Source organism: Ursus arctos, unplaced genomic scaffold, assembly GCF_023065955.2.
Source record: "Ursus arctos isolate Adak ecotype North America unplaced genomic scaffold, UrsArc2.0 scaffold_29, whole genome shotgun sequence".
Taxonomy (NCBI): domain Eukaryota; kingdom Metazoa; phylum Chordata; class Mammalia; order Carnivora; family Ursidae; genus Ursus; species Ursus arctos.
In genome coordinates, this window is record NW_026622974.1 from 31,389,256 (window position 1) to 31,408,704 (window position 19,449).

The 19,449-nt window shown below is 35.9% G+C and overlaps 1 long non-coding RNA gene across 1 annotated transcript in view; it reads right to left on the reverse strand.

The window, feature by feature from the left end:
• Window positions 1-4,216: 4,216 nt before the first annotated feature.
• The window catches only part of LOC130541992 (uncharacterized), a 322,187-nt gene continuing 306,954 nt past the window's right edge, over window positions 4,217-19,449 (reverse strand). Inside the window, exon 4 of the long non-coding RNA XR_008956174.1 lies at window positions 4,217-4,549. This is a non-coding gene — a long non-coding RNA (uncharacterized LOC130541992). The remainder of the gene's footprint in view (window positions 4,550-19,449) is intronic.

A 19,449-nucleotide genomic window follows, 5' to 3' on the forward strand; every position in this document is an offset into this window, starting at 1 on the left:
TTTTACTTCTGTGTATATATGCAAAGAAAATAAAATCAGAACAGGACAAATGCTATATGACCTTATTTATATGTGGAATCTAAAATACCAAACTCATTGAAATAGAGAATAAATTGGTTGACAAGGGCAGGTGGGTAGAAGTGGGGGAAATAAATGAAAGTGGTCAAAGAGTGCAAAGCTTCAGGTTATAAGATGAATAACTTCTGAAAATCTAATGTACAGCTTGGTGACTACATTTAACAATGTTGTATTGTATACTTGAAAGTTGCTAAGAGTAAATCTTAATTCTCACCACACACACACACACACACACACACACACACAAACACACACACACAATGGGTGTTAGCTAACCTTACTGGATAATCATTTTGCAACATATATGTATATCAAATCATTGTTTACACATTAAACTTACATTATGTTATATGTCAATTGTATCTCAGCAAAACTGGGGGAAAAAAACACTAAATGTCAGCACATTGAGAATCAATCTATTTTTCAGGGAGTAAACTTCCTCTACCTTATAGGCAGTGAGTGATGTATAAAATTAGAATTCCAATATATAAAGAGAAATATGGATGCCCTACTTTCTTAAACACTCACATCAGCATAATCAGCTCTTTCTCCCAAAGGCAGACCCTCAAGGACAGTCAACATTTAATGCGCCAGGTCTTTGGTGAGAAAAGAACTACAACAAAAGTGAGTTATATAATTCAAATAATGGCCTGAAGCTTTGATCTTCACAATAAAGCCACCGGCCAATATGTTCTGTCTGTGTTGAGAAAGGACATAGCCAATATTTGTTCCTCTGGGTAAACTTTTCCTGATTTTATTGCTGAATAACATCCTCATTAACTATTATTTTTCTTTTAGATTTATTTATGTATTCAGTTAAGTCTTGCTCTGACCCTGACAGTAAACTTAATTTTTTTCAGATGACTGCATATCTCTGCTCTGATACACCATCCATTGATTTTATAATTTAATTCTCAAAGGACAATCTCATTGTCCCTATTTATAAGCTCTTAGGGGTACTTTACAGCTGCCCCCAGGGACCACCTTCAATAAAAACAAGAAAGAAAACACTAGTCAAATATGAGCTGAGTTATCTATTGTTCTAAAGACAGTGAATTATTAAGCCAGAACACAAATATAGGAAAAAATTTTAAGTGATGTCTGGCCAAAATGATATTAAGACAAGACTAGTGAAGATCTCAAAGGATTTTTTTTTTAATATGACCTGTTTTGACAAATGATATAATCAGATTTTAGGCAACATGGAATAAGTTTTCATTTAAGGCATTAATGTGTGTAATGAAGTAGCAGAAGAAATGAAAAATCAATTTCTTACAGCTTATTAATTTATGTTGAGATTGATTTCCATTTATAATTCACTATTATTAGTCTTTTTCATTGATAGCTGACTGTTCATTTATAAAGCATAGCCTTTGATAAGCTAAGTATCATTAATTTTAATAACAATAGAAAAATATTGAAAACATACTTGGATTACCAATCATCTCATGAATAAGACTTTTGATAGAGTCACAAACTGTATAAAAAACGATATAGGCAATAGTACAACTCAAATATTCACAAATTTAATGCCTGGGATAAGATGTCAAAAAGAAGTTCTAGGGGCACATAATTCAAGAAACAAGTTTTCCTTTTGTTATGAATTTTATAGATTATACTGTCTTATTTAAGTTAGGATGAGAGGCATTTCAATGTCACATTAATGTAATCTGGGTTATTTCCATGGAAAGTAGATTAGATGTCTATATTATAAATCTGTTTTAGAAAAATGTGCTCACATTTTTAACAGATGTCTCCAAAAGAGAGTAGGATATTTTTTCAATAAAATATAAAACAGAAGAGAAAAGTCACAATGATACAGAAGAAAGATTTTTTTGCCTCTATCCTAAGTTATATAGAATATGAGTGACATTTTTATAATTATCATACTCCCTGTAATAGGAGCACATGTCCCAGATGATTGCTGTCAGCATCCTTGCCTTTGAGATGTTTTAATTCAAGCCCATTTCACTATTTATCTATGCCCAGACTCAACCCATAGCAGATTTATGTTTGGCTTTTATACCATTTTGGATCTGTAAAACGAAAGTAAACAAACATCCAACATTTTATACCTTAAGGGAAAGTTACTTTGTAATATATTTATAGGATGGTTTTTAACCAAGTGAAGCCAAAACTTTTACACATTCAAATCTATAAGTTTTTTGGGGAGTGCAAGGACAGGGCAGTAGGAGGTATTTATCAAATACAAATTCCTAATCCCTAGATGGTTTATCCTTGAAATCAATCACATCTCTGAACCAGATTAAGCCCACCACCTCTCAGCTTCTACTAATGGAATATAACCCCATTTTGCTAGTCATCCAAGTCATCAGCATCGTGGATTAAAAAGTCACATAGTTTTGGAATTTGAATAATTCATGGGAACAAAAGGTACAGCATAGGGAAAATGGTCAATGGTATTATAATAGCATTGCATGGTGACAGATGGCAGCTACACTTGTGGTAAACATAGCATAACATATAGAGTTGTTGAATCACTATGCTCTATATTTGAAACTAATGGAACACTGTGTATCAACTATACTCAAAGAAAAAAATGTCACCTAGGTAAACTACATATTAGCTTCTTTTTGAGATCCTTGCTTTTATTATTTCAATTAAACTTTTTAAAATGTTTGGCTCCTGTCTCTGTGCTATAGTTTAGGACACAAAATAAAAAATATATATATTCTTTAGCCTCACAGAGCTCTATGGGGAAACTCAGATGCTCATCTACTCAAATGACTATAACACAAAAGACAACAGTGATGACAACGACTGGTGATGATGGTGACGATGATGATGATGATGATGATGATGATGACGATGATGATGATGATAAACACCACTGGCTGAACACTTACTCTGACCTAGACACTCCTCTATGAGTTTTGCATGCATTACCTACTTAATGAAGTAGATGTTAATAATTTTATTTTTACAGATAAAGGAACCAAGAGAGAGATTAAGTGATTTGCTAGAGGCCACACAGCAAGTACGTCTAATCCTTGAGCCTACTTTCTTTTTCACTTTTAAATTGAATACCTCTCTAATAAAAGCGTCATAAAATGTATAAACAAAATGCCACGGCAATAGTATCTGTAATTAATACCATGAATATTAGGATAGGGCGGTGATGTCACTGATGAGAATAAGGGTGGGGAGGCTTCATGGAAGAACTAATAATTAAGCTAGGTTTAGAATAATGTGTAGTGATGTTTCACAGGGTAAGTCTAGGAGCAATACAATGAAAGGAAACTTAAGAGCAAATCTCTACTGACGAAAAATGCAGGGCATATTAAAGACTAATTATAGAATGGTTGTTGAAAGGTTTGAAAGGAGAGTCTAGGACAAAGGGTGCAGTGGGGATGGGGGGAAATGAGGCTGGAAAGGAAGGCACAGAAAATTAGTTTAAGGTCTTGAATACAACGCTAAGTAATTTTTGCTTTACTTGGTAAGCAATGGGAAGTATTTAAAATTTACATTCGTAAGATGCCTCGTACTTATGGATTGCAGAGGGAGAACTCTGGAAACAAGATGAATTAGGAGACTATGCAATAATACAAAATAGGTGGTTTTCAAAAACAAGAAGTGCATATGAAAGACATACTTCAAGGAAGACTCAAATAATCTCAATGACAGATTGGATAAGGAAGGAGAGAAAAGCCAAGAGTTACTCTGAGCTTTCTGTATAATACTGTCTTGGGAATCATCCACCCAGGGTACTAGGATGTGGGAGAATGAAAATCAAGAAAAAAATGGATTTGGGTTTGGGTGTATTGACTTTGAATTATTAGCAGGATATCCATAGGAGATGTTTAGTGGCACTTGGACTTTGGAGGGATCACGTCTGGCACAGTATGATCTTGAAAATAGAAAACTCCCATAAAATGAGCACAGAATCAGAAAAAAAACATCAACTTTTGCATAATGCTTACATCTTAAGAGTGGATCAAGAAAGAGAGGCTAGGGTGAAGTGAGTAGTCAAAAATAAGAACCAAGTCAATAAAATGCACCATCACATAAATCAACAGAAGACTTTTTGGAAGTGTAAAATCAACAAGGTTTAATGCTGTGGAAAGATTCCATGTGAAGATGATGGGGAAAAGAGGAAATTATGAGGAAATGTTCTTTGTGTCATAACAGAAATAATGGAAAGCATTGTTTCAGTAGGGTATTAAGGATAGGAGACAAGCTAGAAAGTCGATGAGATGTGAGGAAACAATGAGTTAAACTCACTTGATTACTCCTTCCCACTGAAATATTCTCAAGTAGTACCAGTCTATTGGTCCATTCCTAGGTTTGTTTTTCTACTTGGTCTGGACTCAAGAACAGTCACTATAACTGTATGCAGTGATACTTGACTTTTTGACTTTCTCACCTGGTCCTCAGAGTGCCTCACAAAATCCTGCTTTGCTTATCTGAAATCCTGGGAAGATTGTTTTCTCCACTCCAACTTATAGACTATCTGAAACAAGTGGAGAAAACTATTTTACCATACAAATAGATCCTTTATGAGTTTTTTTTTTATAAAAACTGAGTCATAAGTACTGTTCGAAATCTGTTACTTATCCCCAGCTGAATGAAAATCAACACATGGACACACTAATTACCAATTACCCTAATTACCAACTTCCTAACTTTAAACATATTTCTAAGCTCCAATTTCCTCATTCTAAACTGAGCATAGTAACAGTTTTTCAAAGGTGATTGTCAATATTAGACAGTATATACAAATTACTTCGACTAGTTCATAACACATAATAGGTACTCAATAAATAGTAGCTGTAATTAATACCAAGAATATTAGGTAGATATTCACTACAGTGTTATGTCCCAAAGCTTTTTATTCACCTAACATACTCTTCTTTTGTTTACATGTGAAGATTTATTGACCATGCTTGCTCATTTAAATATTTATTGAGCACCTACTATATTCCAGGCACATGCTAAGTATGCAGTATAAATAAAACAGACAAGTGTCCTAATCTCAGGGAGTTCACTTTCTGTAGGTGCTGATGAATATTTAACAACTACAGACATACTCAGAACAAAATAATTTCAGGTAGTAGTAGATACTATGAAGAAACTAATCAGGTTGGTAGAATAAGAATGATGGCTGGGGGAAGAGGAGGGGGTGATTATGAATGGATAAGAGCCATAAATATAAACTTGTTCAACTCAGTTCCTCCACACTTTAAATTTTTTCTCAAAGTCCAACTATTCTTTCATATCTTCCTCTTCTATAAGAATAAGATTTGTTTTTATTCTTTGTTCGAAGTCAATCCTTGTTAAGTTCATTTTATATCTTTGTCACCAACTTTCCCTTATAATCTCTTATATATTTACTTTCTCTTTCCAATAATTTCTTTCACTGAGTGTATAATGATAATGGGGTATAGGAATTATTGTGTGTTTCCTTTAGTAAATCTAAAAAGTTGAAATTTAGTACCTCTTTTCTCCCATAATTTATCAATTATATTTCAAATATTTTGCAATCTAAACCAACTCTAAAGTTGACCATTTGAAAGACATATTAGCAATGGAAATATGACACTCTGTACTAGCAACAAATGCAATGAATACAATCAGGAAAAATTGGAAAAAGAACTTCTGAGAGATGCCAACTTTGAGGAATTTGAAAGGCAGAGGAAAATAGCAGACCTAAACTATCTGCAGTCAAAAATAAAAATGTTTGAAATAGTACATAGCCAATGGGAAAGTCAACATTCAAGTGAGCTGATCTCTTCATTTGTGGGTAGGTTCACAACATACAACCTCATGCCACATCTTACATCATACATAAGTGATCCATATATGAAACCAACCCGTGAAAGAAAAAAAATGCATGAAATTCCCTTTAATAATATAACCACAAAAACGCACAGAATTTTGAACAACTACAAGTATCAGTTCAGTTTTAACTTTGTGTCCATATTCACAAATGCTATATAGGTATTTCTCATCTTTTCTTCTACGAAGGTGTGCCTTCTTTGCATTGCATACTTGGACTCAGAAAAGTAAATACAAAAACTTCCAGCTCAGCCAGGTGGAAAAAGTAGAAAAATGAAGTATAATTGAATAAATCTTCTGAATAGAATAACATTCGCCACTGTTTATTAATCTCTTTAATAGCCTTTTCCCTGAAGAAGGAAAAGAAGCAAGACTTTTCAGAGAACTCCAAATAACTTTAGCTGCTGGCTCAGAGAGATTTACTCACATAAATCTCTCAAGCTTTGTTTCTTTAAGAAATGGCACTCACAGGGTGCCTGGGTGGCTCAGTTGGTTAAGTGTCTGCTTTTGGCTCAGGTCATGGTCTCCAGGTCCTGGGATTGAGCCTGTGTCAGGCTCCCTGCTCAGCAGAGAGTCTGCTTCTCCCTTTCTCTCCCTGTCTGCCTCTGCCCCTGCTCGTGCTCATTCTCTCCCTCTCAAATAAATAAATAAAATATTAAAAAAAAAAAAAGAAATGGCACTCACTGTATAATTTGGCTCAAAATCCACAATTCTGCAAATGTAATTTCCTTGCAGTCTTATTGAACTGAAGACCGAGCATTAAATGTGATGTAAAGATCACACAGAGACCTGAACATACTTTAGTTGTTAAACTAGAGAAAAAAAGTTGAGAGACAAGATAGGAAAAGACAGACAAGAATACCTGGACAGATGGGGAAGGAAGAGAGTAAAAAGACTTCAGAATTCTTCCAGTTCATTCATGGCTCTGCCCCTTCCATGGAGCTGTGACTAGAGCAGGCAAAATCTGACACAGGTATCATCATCTCTCAAAAGTCTAACGTTTTCTTTCCTTCTTTCTTTCTTTCTTTCTTTCTTTCTTTCTTTCTTTCTTTCTTTCTTTCTTTCCTCTCACCAGAGTACTTTACTCGATTGCCATATGACACCATCTCCCACGCGGGCTAGACTTGCAAGGAATAATCAGTTAACTTACATCATGTCCTTCCTCTTTCCAGTATCATCTGTGAAGGGCCACATGAGAAGAGTGAAGGCCACATGCAGTTGGAAGGGTTTCCCATGACTAAACATCAAATAAGATGTTGTAGTCACATTTTTATCAATTTCACACTTAAGAAAGACCACACTCCCAAGTAACCCCTTCTGCAGCTGCCTTACCGTGCATACCCATCCTCATTCAGTCCATCCCTAAAGAAATGCTGACAATGACACATGAACTGCACAGAGCTGGCTGGCCTACCATGTCCTTTATGCAGTTGAATTCACAAGGTGACACCAAATTAAGATAAGTAAAGTTCCAATTTGGGTGCCTCCATCTCCCTCCCCTGAATCTTGATCCACTGGCTGTCATAGCCGGAAGGGGTTTGGGACAGGGTGCTTAGTCATGGGGAAAGCTGCTATGGTTGGCCCAACAGATGGCCAGAGGGGAAGGCTTTACTTCTGCACAATCTGAATGACATCCTCATCCTCTACTATATGGAGGATTGTTTTATCCTCATTTATCCACATTTTGAGGATTGTTTTCACAGACAGACCCCCGACCAGAGTGTATTTAAGTTCTTTGATAAGATTTTTGTGAATCTTCATTCAGAAATCCTCCACCATGATCCTGGAGTAAGGCAGCACCACTGGGGGCATATAATCTGGCAACTGGCCTTTGGGTTTGGTGTAAATCCTCACTATTTTCAGACAGTCCCAGATCTTTTCTAATAGATCATCAAATTCCAACAGTGATGGGCAGAAATGGGTACACAGTACACATCTCATAGATGATATCCAATTCCTCAATGCAGATCTGATCAATCTTATTGATTAATAAATAAACATACTTACAAGGGATATAAACTCTGTTTTCTTCCACCCATTAACGAGGTCATCCACCATGGCATCATTATGCAGAGCCATATCAGCATTACAAATTCAAACATTTAACTTTTTAAGTGTATTTAAGAAACACATCACTAACATTAATTATCATGTACTGAATTATATCAGTAGAGACAAATAATACATATAATATTATCATAGGGAGGACAGTTAGTCCACAGATCCTTTGCTTTCAGTTTCTTGTACTACCAATTAATTTCTCCCATTTTGTCCTTTTCATCAAAGTACTGGTTTAAAAAAATACAGTGAAATAGAATAAATGGTTTCATCTAAGTGATGTTTCCCTAATGGAAAGCTTATTGATAAAAGTATAATATCTGATACAGTGTGCTAAAGAATTTATTTACTTTACTATTTCATTCAATACGAACTATAGAACAATGCATACATATAAAAATGAGCTAACCATAGATTTGAGTGGCAATATATGACAAAATAACTGTCAATTTACTTCTAAATTATTTCTCTGGTATTCAGTAAAGTTGTTTGTTACAAGAAATTTTCTTCAACTGCTCTTCAGTATATCTGTAATTAATTTGTACTCATGGTTCTGCAGAGATGAAGAAATTCTAATAAAAGCATAAAATATTTTGATAGCTTTGAGGATGCTTTGCCAGGTAAGACTTCAAACTTTCCCACCATGCTTTAAAACCATTTCTATCTGTCCAAGGGAAAACATATTGTTCTAATTTTCATTTTGCTTCCTGAAGTTCTCAATTCGCTTTCCTTACACTCTTCATCAATTCATGTATTCTCTCCTGCATTTCTCCCCCTAGCCACACTACTCTTGGGATTATCTCTTTATCACTGTCAGTAACCACAGGACTCATTAAACATAGGATGCCAAAAGTTATTTTGGGCAAAAGAAATTGCTATCTCATTAAGAGTTGTAAACATCTACAGACCCCAGGTTACAGAATTTAAAATGTGGTACCAATTTCAAGCTAAAAAGTAAAAAGAAAAAGAGGAAGGAAAGAAGAAGAAAAGGTAGGCAGGCAGAATGTGAGAAAAGACCTCACTTCAAGAACTGGCCCTCCTTTCCCTGGGTTCCATGTTCTCATTTATCTTTTTGTTTCCTCTCATTTTGCTGAAGCTTATTTTGCAGTAACTAATGTATATGTATATTAAATCACCACATTGTACATCTTTTAAAAAATCACATGGTACAACCTGAATATATATTATTTTTTGTCAATCATACCTGAATAGAGCTGGGGGAAAAGAGCACAGAAATCAAGAATGATTTTTTTTGTATTCTTGAAAAATATTCTACATAAATACTTGAATAATAGTTTGTTTAGTTATGTAATTTTAAGTTGAGAACTATGTTCCTTTAAAATTTTAAGTTATATTTCCATAATATCCTAACTCTGGTGTTGCTTTCAACAACTCTAATGCCATTCTGATTTCAGAGTCTGTAGGTAAATGTGTTTTGTTTCATTTATTTTGTTTTGTTTCCAATTTAATACTCTCTTTGGAAAGTTTTGAAATCCACTGCTTTTTCTGAAAGTTCATAAAAATGTACTTTGATGTGAATCCTTTTTTGCTGGGCTCTTGCTGGTTTCTTTTCACCTGAAGGCCTTTGTAGTTCAGTTTTGGAAATATTTTTGTGTTCTCTTTCTTCAGCAATTTCTTAATGTTTGCTTTCTCTGCTCTCTCTTTATGCAATATCTATAAGCTGAATGCTGAAACTCTTAGAGTGATCATCAAATTTTCATACCTCTTTCTTTTTTTTAAGATTTTATTTATTTATTTGACAGAGAGAGAGACAGCCAGCAAGAGAGGGAACACAACCAGAGGGAGTGGGAGAGGAAGAAGCAGGCTCCCAGCGGAAGAGCCTGATGTGGGGCTCGATCCCAGAACTCCGGGATCATGCCTTGAGCCGAAGGCAGATGCTTAACGACTGAGCCACCCAGGCGCCCCATACCTCTTTTCTTCTATTTTCTATTTCTTTATCTTTTGATTCTACTTTCCCAGGGATTTTCCTCAACATGTATTAGATTTTTCTAAATAATTTTAGTTTAGTTTACAGGAAGTTTTTCTGATTCTATTTCTTTATACAAGCATCATACTTTAGCTTTTTGTTTGCTTGTACTGGATGCACAACCTCTGGTCATTCTGAGGATTTCAATTATAACAGTTGCTTTTGCTTAAGTGTCTGCTAATCCTCCCTGCATTGTCACTGGTTTTTTGTTTTTTTGGATTTTTTTTACATTTCTCTTTTAAAATTTGTCACACCAATGTGTTTCTGTACCCTGCGTACAGAGGTCCAGAGATCTGCAGGTTCAGTTTTCCCTGAACATTAATGGCTAGCCTCTTACTTGGAGGAGGGTCATCTGGTCTCCGGGAAGGAAAGAAGATCTGGGGGTCCAACTGTGCACAGATTTTTCTCCATTCCAAGAAAGCATTACTAAATTAAGGATTCATGGAACATCTTGAAAGTGACACCTTGCAAGTGGCACCTCTTCAGTGAGGTCTACCATAAATAGCAAATCCACACATTGGAAACAAAAATCGCAACATCCATAAAATGCTTTCTTGATATCTGTCTTGGTTCTTTCTTGGTATTTATGCACATGTGTCATTCTCCCCTTGGTCACTAGATTCCAGTCACATTCACCTTCTTTCAGTTCTCATGGTACTTCACGTTCCATCCTATGTTTATTTTAGAATTAAGACAATAATTCTGTATATAGATTATACATAAGCAGATACAGACTAAAGGAAGGAGCAACAACCAAAAATTTATGACCAAATGAACAGAACCTCATGGCTTAGGAAACATAAAACTCTATAAAGTATCTATTCGAATAATTTAAAGTAAATCAATTCTTTGTTGACTGTTATACCAATGTACCATAGAAAATTATATAAATAAAATAGTATACCCAGAAAGGGATGCTCCACAAAGGCATACTGATTGATTGGATGTTTTTAAAAAGGACACATCCATAGAATTCCTTTAAATAATTGTACCAAGTACTATAAAGGATTGGCTAAAACAACGTTCACAAACTTGGTCATTAAGAAAAACTAAGAACATAAACTAAATCCAGATTTTTGTGAACCTGGATCTTTGCACACTAATATTTCTGCGACAATAGTAAAGTGTTTCTATGATAAAAATATTTTTATGCTATTGTGATTTGGGGGTGATTATCCTGACCAAGTTCCCTTTTCTGAGAGCTGCTATTATCTGCTCCTGGAGTCACGTTTGTACTTCAGTTCCCTGTTCTATGGCTGTAGTCCATTGGGTAGTTTACATAAGAGCTAACAATGAAAAGTCTGGGCTATGGTAATGAGAGTTTTTCTCCCAGGTATTTGGAATTGGACCAAAGAGCAGGAAGGTCAGTCAAGTGTGGTTGGTTCTTTGTCACATGATGCAGACTCCTAGGTAAAGGATTCCACTCTGAGGAAGCCATGATAGAGATGTGTAAGTAGAGAAGTAGAGTACAGAAAACCATTCTTTAGGAAGAAAAGGACAATAAGACATACCTAGAAATGGTCATGTGTATTACCTGTGAGAGGCACATCCTAAGAAAATCTGCCTAGGTTGCAGTGAATTTCAGTTCTAGTTCCTGTCATGATGCCCTCACTACCTTTCTATCTTTGAATTCATGGGAAAATCCCATATCCTTCTAGTTAAGCTCTTTTTCCATAAAAACAAAATAAATCAATTTATACAAAGGCATTGTTATTATTTTATTGATTCCAAGACACACCTGACAGCTGGCATATAAATGTTACAATTAGTGTTGAATGGAATACCCGGGTCACATTGCAAACTAGATTTCCTCTTACACTTAATGAAATATAAACTCTGAAATCAACCTTTATTTGGTAAATTATATATTCTATGTCTTCACCTCATTGTCAAAATCTATGGGAAAAACTAAGGAACTATGTTTTGATTTGATAAATGGGAATGATAACTTGACTTTTTTAAAATGCCGAATAAATCCAGTGGAGTTTACTAATGTGGGAGAACCAAATATATTTGTTTTTCATGTATTCCTTCCTTTTCTCCTTCACTTACACAATTTATTTTGATGTAAATGGGCGCTATACCTCTCAAAGGAGTAAAAGGGTATCAAAGAGTACATCTCTCTCTCAGAAAACATCTGGTCTGGTGAAAGTCCCCCTGAGCTTTGCCCTTGGAGCGAGGAAGCTTTCTAAAGATGAATTACTGAATGTGGGCAATTCTGTCATGGTATGAGTGTGTCTGTGGCCATGTGTTTAAGCTGACATGTATAATATAAGCTTTGCATTTAACAGCCTGCATGGAAATTGAATTTCTAACTCAAAATAGAGCTTGAAGAAACAATTATCAATCCAGTGTGCATTTGTGCTTAGAAATGTTTAGTGTATTGTAGATGACCTGCCAGAGTGTTAGATTACAACATGGCCAGCATTAGAGAATGATTCATATAAATACCTGTGCTTCAAGGAATAAACATATTAGCATGAAGTAGCATGAAATAGAGTTAAAGGACTATCTAGTAATTGACTATGTGTAACATAATTTCACTAAACCACATAATAATAACAATAACTAATATATCATTGTGCTAAAAACCTCTTTAATACACTTGAATATTACCTTACTAGAATTTCCCAACAACCCTGTGAAGTACGTATTCGCCATAACTTACTAAAGAAGCACCTGAAGTTCAGAGACGTTAAGTAAGTTCCTTAAGGTAACATGGTTTGGAAATGGAAGAGCTTGAACTCAATCCCAAAATTCTTGTATCAAAATCTGTTGTTCTTTTACTATCTAATACTGCCATCTAAAGTAAAACATGTTTTTAACTAGCAAGGATCACTTTAACACTGCGTTTTCTCTTTTCAGGTTGAAGTCACAATCTGCAACATGGTTCCATAACTAAGCAACCAACATACCATAAGGTATGAGATTCTGCACACTACCTGCTGTGCTGCCCAGAGATATGCTCCCATGTCCAAAGGCTCTACTGACTTCAGGAATTCTCCCAGAGTCAGTGGCAGTGTAAGGCATGAGGTCAGCTCCAGGGCAGTTGGTCACTAACAACCAGGATCAATAAACAGGGAAGCTACAATAAGCTGTTTCTACAGCATGGTCAGGGAGGCCCACAGACCATTATAAGGTCCATAGCAAGAGTAATATGAATGTTTAAAGAACACTTTGAAAATAAATGCTCAATGTACAAACCTGTGAATTACTCTCATCATCCTTGCCACGCCTTTTTGCTGTTTGAGAAAACGACAAAAAGACTTACGCTCCATCTTGTGCTCATTTCATGACCATAGGCGTCTTCCTTTTATATCCTTTTTTTGTAAAAATGAGGATAATAATTTCTACCTCATAAAATTATTGAGAATATTTTTTAAAACAATGCACGGAAAGTGCTAAGAACCATGGCTAGCAAGAAAAGGGCTTGATAACTACTGTTAATTTTATCATTTTTATTAAGAACTAAAGCCACACAGTCTAATATCTGCATTAACATGATCTTACTCTTCCAAGAAACTCTTACCCAAGAAGCTGAAAGTGCAAATAACTATTTTTTTTTTTTAATTTCAGGAACTTCCTCCAAACCCACATATCCAAACTTTTGACAATCTCTAATTGCCTCCCTTCTCGGGAAAATAGACCACTCAGTTGGGCTTATTAAAGGAAATGGGCAGAAGACATGAATAGACATTATTCCAAAGAAGACACACAGATGGCCAACAGACACATGAAAAGATGCTCAACATCACTCATCAACAGGGAAATACAAATCAAAACCACAATGAGATACCACCTCACACCTATTAGAATGGCTAAAATTAGCAACACAGGAAACAACAGATGTTGGTGAGGATGTGAAGAAAGGGAAACCCTTTTGCACTGTTGGTGAGAATGCAAACTGGTGCAGCCACTCTAGAAAACAGTATGGTGGTTCCTCAAAAAGTCAAAGACAGAACTACCCTATGACCCAGCAATTGCACTACTAGATATTTACCCAAAGGATATAAAAATACTAATTCAAGGGGACAGATGCACCCCAATGTTTATAGCAGCATTATCTACAATAGCCAAATTATGGAAAGAGCCCAAGTGTCCATCGACTGATGAATGAATAAGGAAGATGTAGTATATATACAAAGGAATATTACTCAGCCATCAAAAAGAATGAAATCTTGCCATTTACTATGATGTGGAACTAGAATGTATTATGCTAAGCAAAGTAAGTCAGTCAGAGAAAGAAAAATACCATATGATTTCACTCCTGTGTAGAATTTAAGAAACAAAACAGATAAACATGGGAGAAGGGAAGGAAAAATAAGATAAGATAAAAACAGAGAGAGAGGCAAACCATAAAGACTCTTAACTATAAAGAACAAATTGAGGGTTGCTGGAGGGGAGGTGGGGGTTATGGGGTAACTGGATGATGGGCATCAATGAGGGCACTTGTGATGAGCACTGGGTGTTATATGTGATGAGTCCCTGAATTCTACTCCTGAAACCAATACCACACTATATGTTAACTAACTTGAATTTAAATAAAAACTGGGAAGAAAAAAGAACTATAGAAGAATGAATTTCTGCTATTTTAAGCCAAAAACCATGACTACTTACACTTTCACGAAATCCTTGTCTCACTGTGGCCACTGATTTTAAATTATAATGTCAAGAACTTTGTCAAATCCCAATCAGGTTGCTGCTGCACTGAAAGATCTGTCTTAAACAGACTCAAAAAACAAAATATACATCTTTGCCTTCGCCTCCCCCCTCAGAAGTGTTACTAAGACTTCAACAAAATATTGATCTCTCTTACTAGGTTAAAAATAAATGTAGTTTTGTTTTATGTTGGTGTTCTTCGGTGAGTCAGCAGTTGACATTATTATCATTATCATGCATATCTCATCTCTATAACCCTATGGTTTCTAAATGCTGCCCTCTGGGACACTGCAGTGAACTCACAGGTGCAGTGGGACATTTTAAATTTTGAGGAAAATGTAGTCATCCCTAACATCTGCCAGACGCTGCAGGAACCATGTTAACATTAGATCACTATGTTCTGTCTGATACATCGTATCTTTGTGAAACTGGGTTTTCAGAGGTTGCTGTGATAAAAGTCAGGTACTATATGAAAGGTAGTGTGGAAAGGAAAATGAGGGTGATACTGATACCAAGATCTGAGATATTGTGAAGTGCCTCATGGGCACACACGTTCTATCCGCAAGTAATCGTGGCTATTTCAGAATGAAATAAAAATATTGGTTTTTTTCAATGTATGTGCATTATTTATTCAAATGGATAGTAAGTTGTTACGACTTAAACACTTATTAAGTGTTTAGACATAACCACTTAATAAATGAATCTGTTGGCTTTTCTTTTGGCCTAGGAGTATCATAAAAAAAATCATCAAGATACCAAGAGTACTGGAAGCAAGCAAAGTTTAGGAACCTCTGTTTAATCTGTTCTCTGTGCACATTGTGATTGTACAGAATTTAAAGAAAGATTCCCTAACTCCAGGGTAAAACTGACTTTGTGTCTCTCTCCAACCTTCAATCCTACCAATATTTCTATGGGTTTCTCTCTCCCATTGAATGTTCTTATATGAATTTCTAGATGCCCAGAAGTCCCCCTAACCTGAGGAAAGTTCTTATTTTAATTATTAGGAAGATTAAACTTATACACTAAAGATGGAGCTGCCTCATTCTGGCAATTTAATTTATTCATTCACTCAACAAATATTTATTGAATAGCAGATATGTGTTAGGCATTGTTCCAGGACTGGAGATAGGCTGTTTAGCAAATTTATTACATTAATAGTTCTAATGCCCTGGCAGCTCATTTGTAATTGGCTAAACATTTTCAAGCATAAATGCACACAGGAATGATCATTATTTCTGAAGTAGGTGTCTAATCCAAGTTAATAGCAGAATTTTCAACAGAGAAATAAAGACATACCGCTTATTCTGCTCAGAATAAACCAGGACTGGGGTTGCTTATGAAATTTTCAAACGTGTTTTTTCAGCTTTGAGAGAAGAAAACACATGAACAACTAGTCCTATTTTCTCCAGATTTCCTGCTTTGCTTCTTATCCATTTCAAGAGTTTTCATAAAAATGATTAATTTCTTTAGTGGAATCTAAAATTAGTTCTGGATCATTCAACTCTTCTACTAGAACCAAGTGATGGTCTGTCCTATAAGTCCAGCTAATACTTTATCTTGCTGTAGCTCAAATTTTATTTTTCTAAGAACCTCCTGGATACAAGTTCAAATTATCTTTAATATTATAATGTTCTGAATTATCTTCCGAATATACTTTGAATTTTGCTTCCCCCAAACACGAAAAAATTAGAAAGCTATATGTATTTTTGAGTATATAGAGAACTACATTTCAGCAATCAATAACAGTCTAGTGAAGGTGTAAATGAGTTAAACCCTTGTGTGGAGGTTCCTAATTCCTCTGTCTATATTCTACTTTCTTTGTAACAAATTCAGATGAGTGGAAAGGAGTCCACCAAAATGATGCCTCATTTCCAAAACAAATAAACAAACAAAAAACAACTCAGAGCTTTTGTACGAGGAGCTCCTGTTTTGCTTGACAACAGATCAATAAGTGTAGTTTTTCAAACCACAATGAGCAAAGCAGTGCCCTGTTATATCTGTAGGACACATTCAAATGCACTGAAGAACGGTTTATTATTATAATTTCAAAAAGAAAACCAGAATATGGTGTTTGTCTTTCTCTGACTGACTTATTTCACTTAGCATAATATTCTCTAGCTCCATCCACATTGCTGTAAATGGCAAGATTTCATTCTTTTTGATGACTGAGTAATATTCTATTCTATGTATTTACCACATCTTGTTTATCCATTCACCAGCTGATGGACATTTGGGCTCTTTCCATAATTTGGCTATTGTTGATAACGCTGCTATAAACACCAGATGCATATATCCCTTCAAATCAGTATTTTTGTGTCCTTTGGGAAAACACCTTGCAGTGCAATTGCTGGAGCATAGGGTCAAGAAACAGACTCTTAACTATAGAGAATAAACTGATGGTTTCTGGAGGGAAGATGGGCAGGGGGATAGGTGATAGGTATTAAGAGAACACTTGTGATGAATTACTAAATTCTACTTCTGAAACTAACGTTGCCCTGTAGTTTAACTAGCTGGAATTTAAATAAAAACCTGGCTGGGGAAGCAGAATAAAAGAAAATACCATTCCCTGTGAAAGTCTGAACAATCCATGCTCCCTTTTCACTCATCTTTGCATATTACATCCAGGTAAGGTAAGGGGTGCCCAAAAACCTTTGGCTCTCAAAGCCACACCAAACCAAGATCAAGGTTAGTAATTTCTAGGATCCACCTTTCTTCCTCATACCAAACTGGTGGATATACAATAAGAGAATGATACAGTGATAGGAAAGGGAGTCACCAAACCAGTGACTCTTTGTGACAATAAATGATTCTTTTGTTTCCTCAGGGAAACCAAGGAACGGAGCTCCAGCAAAAGGAGCAATATTAAGTCCCATGGACTTAAAAAAAAAGTCCCCAATGTCTTCTGATTTAAGGCAGGAAGAACTCTATATGAAATTCTGTCTGAACGAATCCCCTGAACCTTTAGAGACAAATTTGCAAAACCAGATTTTGAATTTGCTCTTCTGTTTCCTTGCCTAGCAACACTCTGTAAGCAGCACACACAGACACCCTGCAAGAGGAAGCCTGGATGAGAAAAAGCCTGCTTTTCTCAATAGTTTCCAACATGTTTCAATCCCAAAGCCTTACCTTAAAAATCTTTAATGTCAAGGAAAATTAATAATAATATGCACCTAGCGTTAGTCCCGAACCATTTTAAAAGTCAGATGTTTTTATTACCAGTATCCTGGGAGTATCCTTTCCAGGTGTTTCCAACACAGCTCTCCCTACATGGACTCAATGACTCTTGTCTCTTCCTCTGCCCACTTCCTCTGCTCTCCCCCATCCAGACCCACACATTTATACCTTCATATAAATTCAAATCACTGTGCCACTTCTCCTTGGGATTTTGGGGGTTAAACTTTAACTCTGAAAACGATATAAATGTGACTCCCCATTGAGCAGATAGTAGGCATAAATGAAACAGGTAAGAGAGTTACTAAAATTGTCTTTTTGCTAATGACTCATAAAAACACAGAGTTAAAAATATTCTTTCTGTTTTTATCCCCAGGGGAGTCTGTCACGGAGAAACTACTTTTGATAAATATCCTTACCTTCAATGTTTTTTTCTGTTTCTTAGCTTCATATAAACTTGTTAATATTTAAGATATTCTTTTAAAAAAGACAAACCTGGACCTACCAGAGTCTGGGTTCACTTCAACCTTACTCTGGGCTGCCTTTTGGCAGATTCTACATGCCCAAAGGGATCTTGATTAAATGGTTTCTGAACTGGACTGTGCAGCCTAGGTCCTGATTGCTAGATAATTCTAATTCCATCTGTCTATAGAGCTGCCACAAAGCCAGCTACTAGTTGTTGCCTATATGTTAACACAATAGCTCAATTCAATTTGAAAAACAGATGCTTAGCTTCTACTGTGTGCCCAACACTTGTAAAAAACTTAGAAAGGCTCCTGGCAAACTGTATGGTCTCAAAATACGTTACTATTACACACAAATATATGCCTTGATTCAGAATATACTAATGTTTGAGATTCAGTTTTACCACTTCTCTGTCTCAGCGCTGTGTTCGCATGGGAGTCAAATTCAGCATTAACTTTAGATGCTGTTAACAAAGGTGAGATGAGTCTTCAAGAAAAAGTGGATTTCAATGGTGTGATTTAATTCTCCCCAGGCTCTCACACTGAGGGACTCAGTTCCACCACCCAGAACATTTTATGTATTTCCATGTTTGTGTGCTGCTGGAGAAATTCCATATCATGTGTTTGCATGAAGGACCTCTGAGGACATGTACATCCTATCGAGTGAAGAACAAAAAGCTGTTCTCCCGAACTTTGAGAAACAAAGTGTCCTTTCCTTGAAATTCAAGGCACTGTCACTTCCGATAATGACTGATTCAATGTTTTGACCCTCTTTTGAGTAGTAGGGACAGTAATGGGAATTCAGAGCTCTCAAAGGCATAGTGTAGACATGTGGCATTTCATTCCTACACCTACCACTGTGAAGGAAGGCTTTAAACTTCTAAGTAATCAGAAGGGGGAATGAAGCATGAGAGACTATGGACTCTGAGAAACAAACTGAGGGCTTCAGAGGGGAGGGGGGTGAGGGATTGGGATAGGCTGGTGATGGGTAGTAAGGAGGGCACGTATTGCATGGAGCACTGGGTGTTATGCGCAACTAATGAATCATGGAACTTTACATCAAAAACCAGGGATGTACTGTATGGTGACTAACATAATATAATAAAAAATATTATTATAAAAAAATAAACTAAGTAGGTATACATAATAACTGAAAATGGGAACTTGAACAGATACTTGTGTGCTAGTGTTTGTAGCAGCATTATTCACAATAGCTAAAACGTAAAAACAACCCAA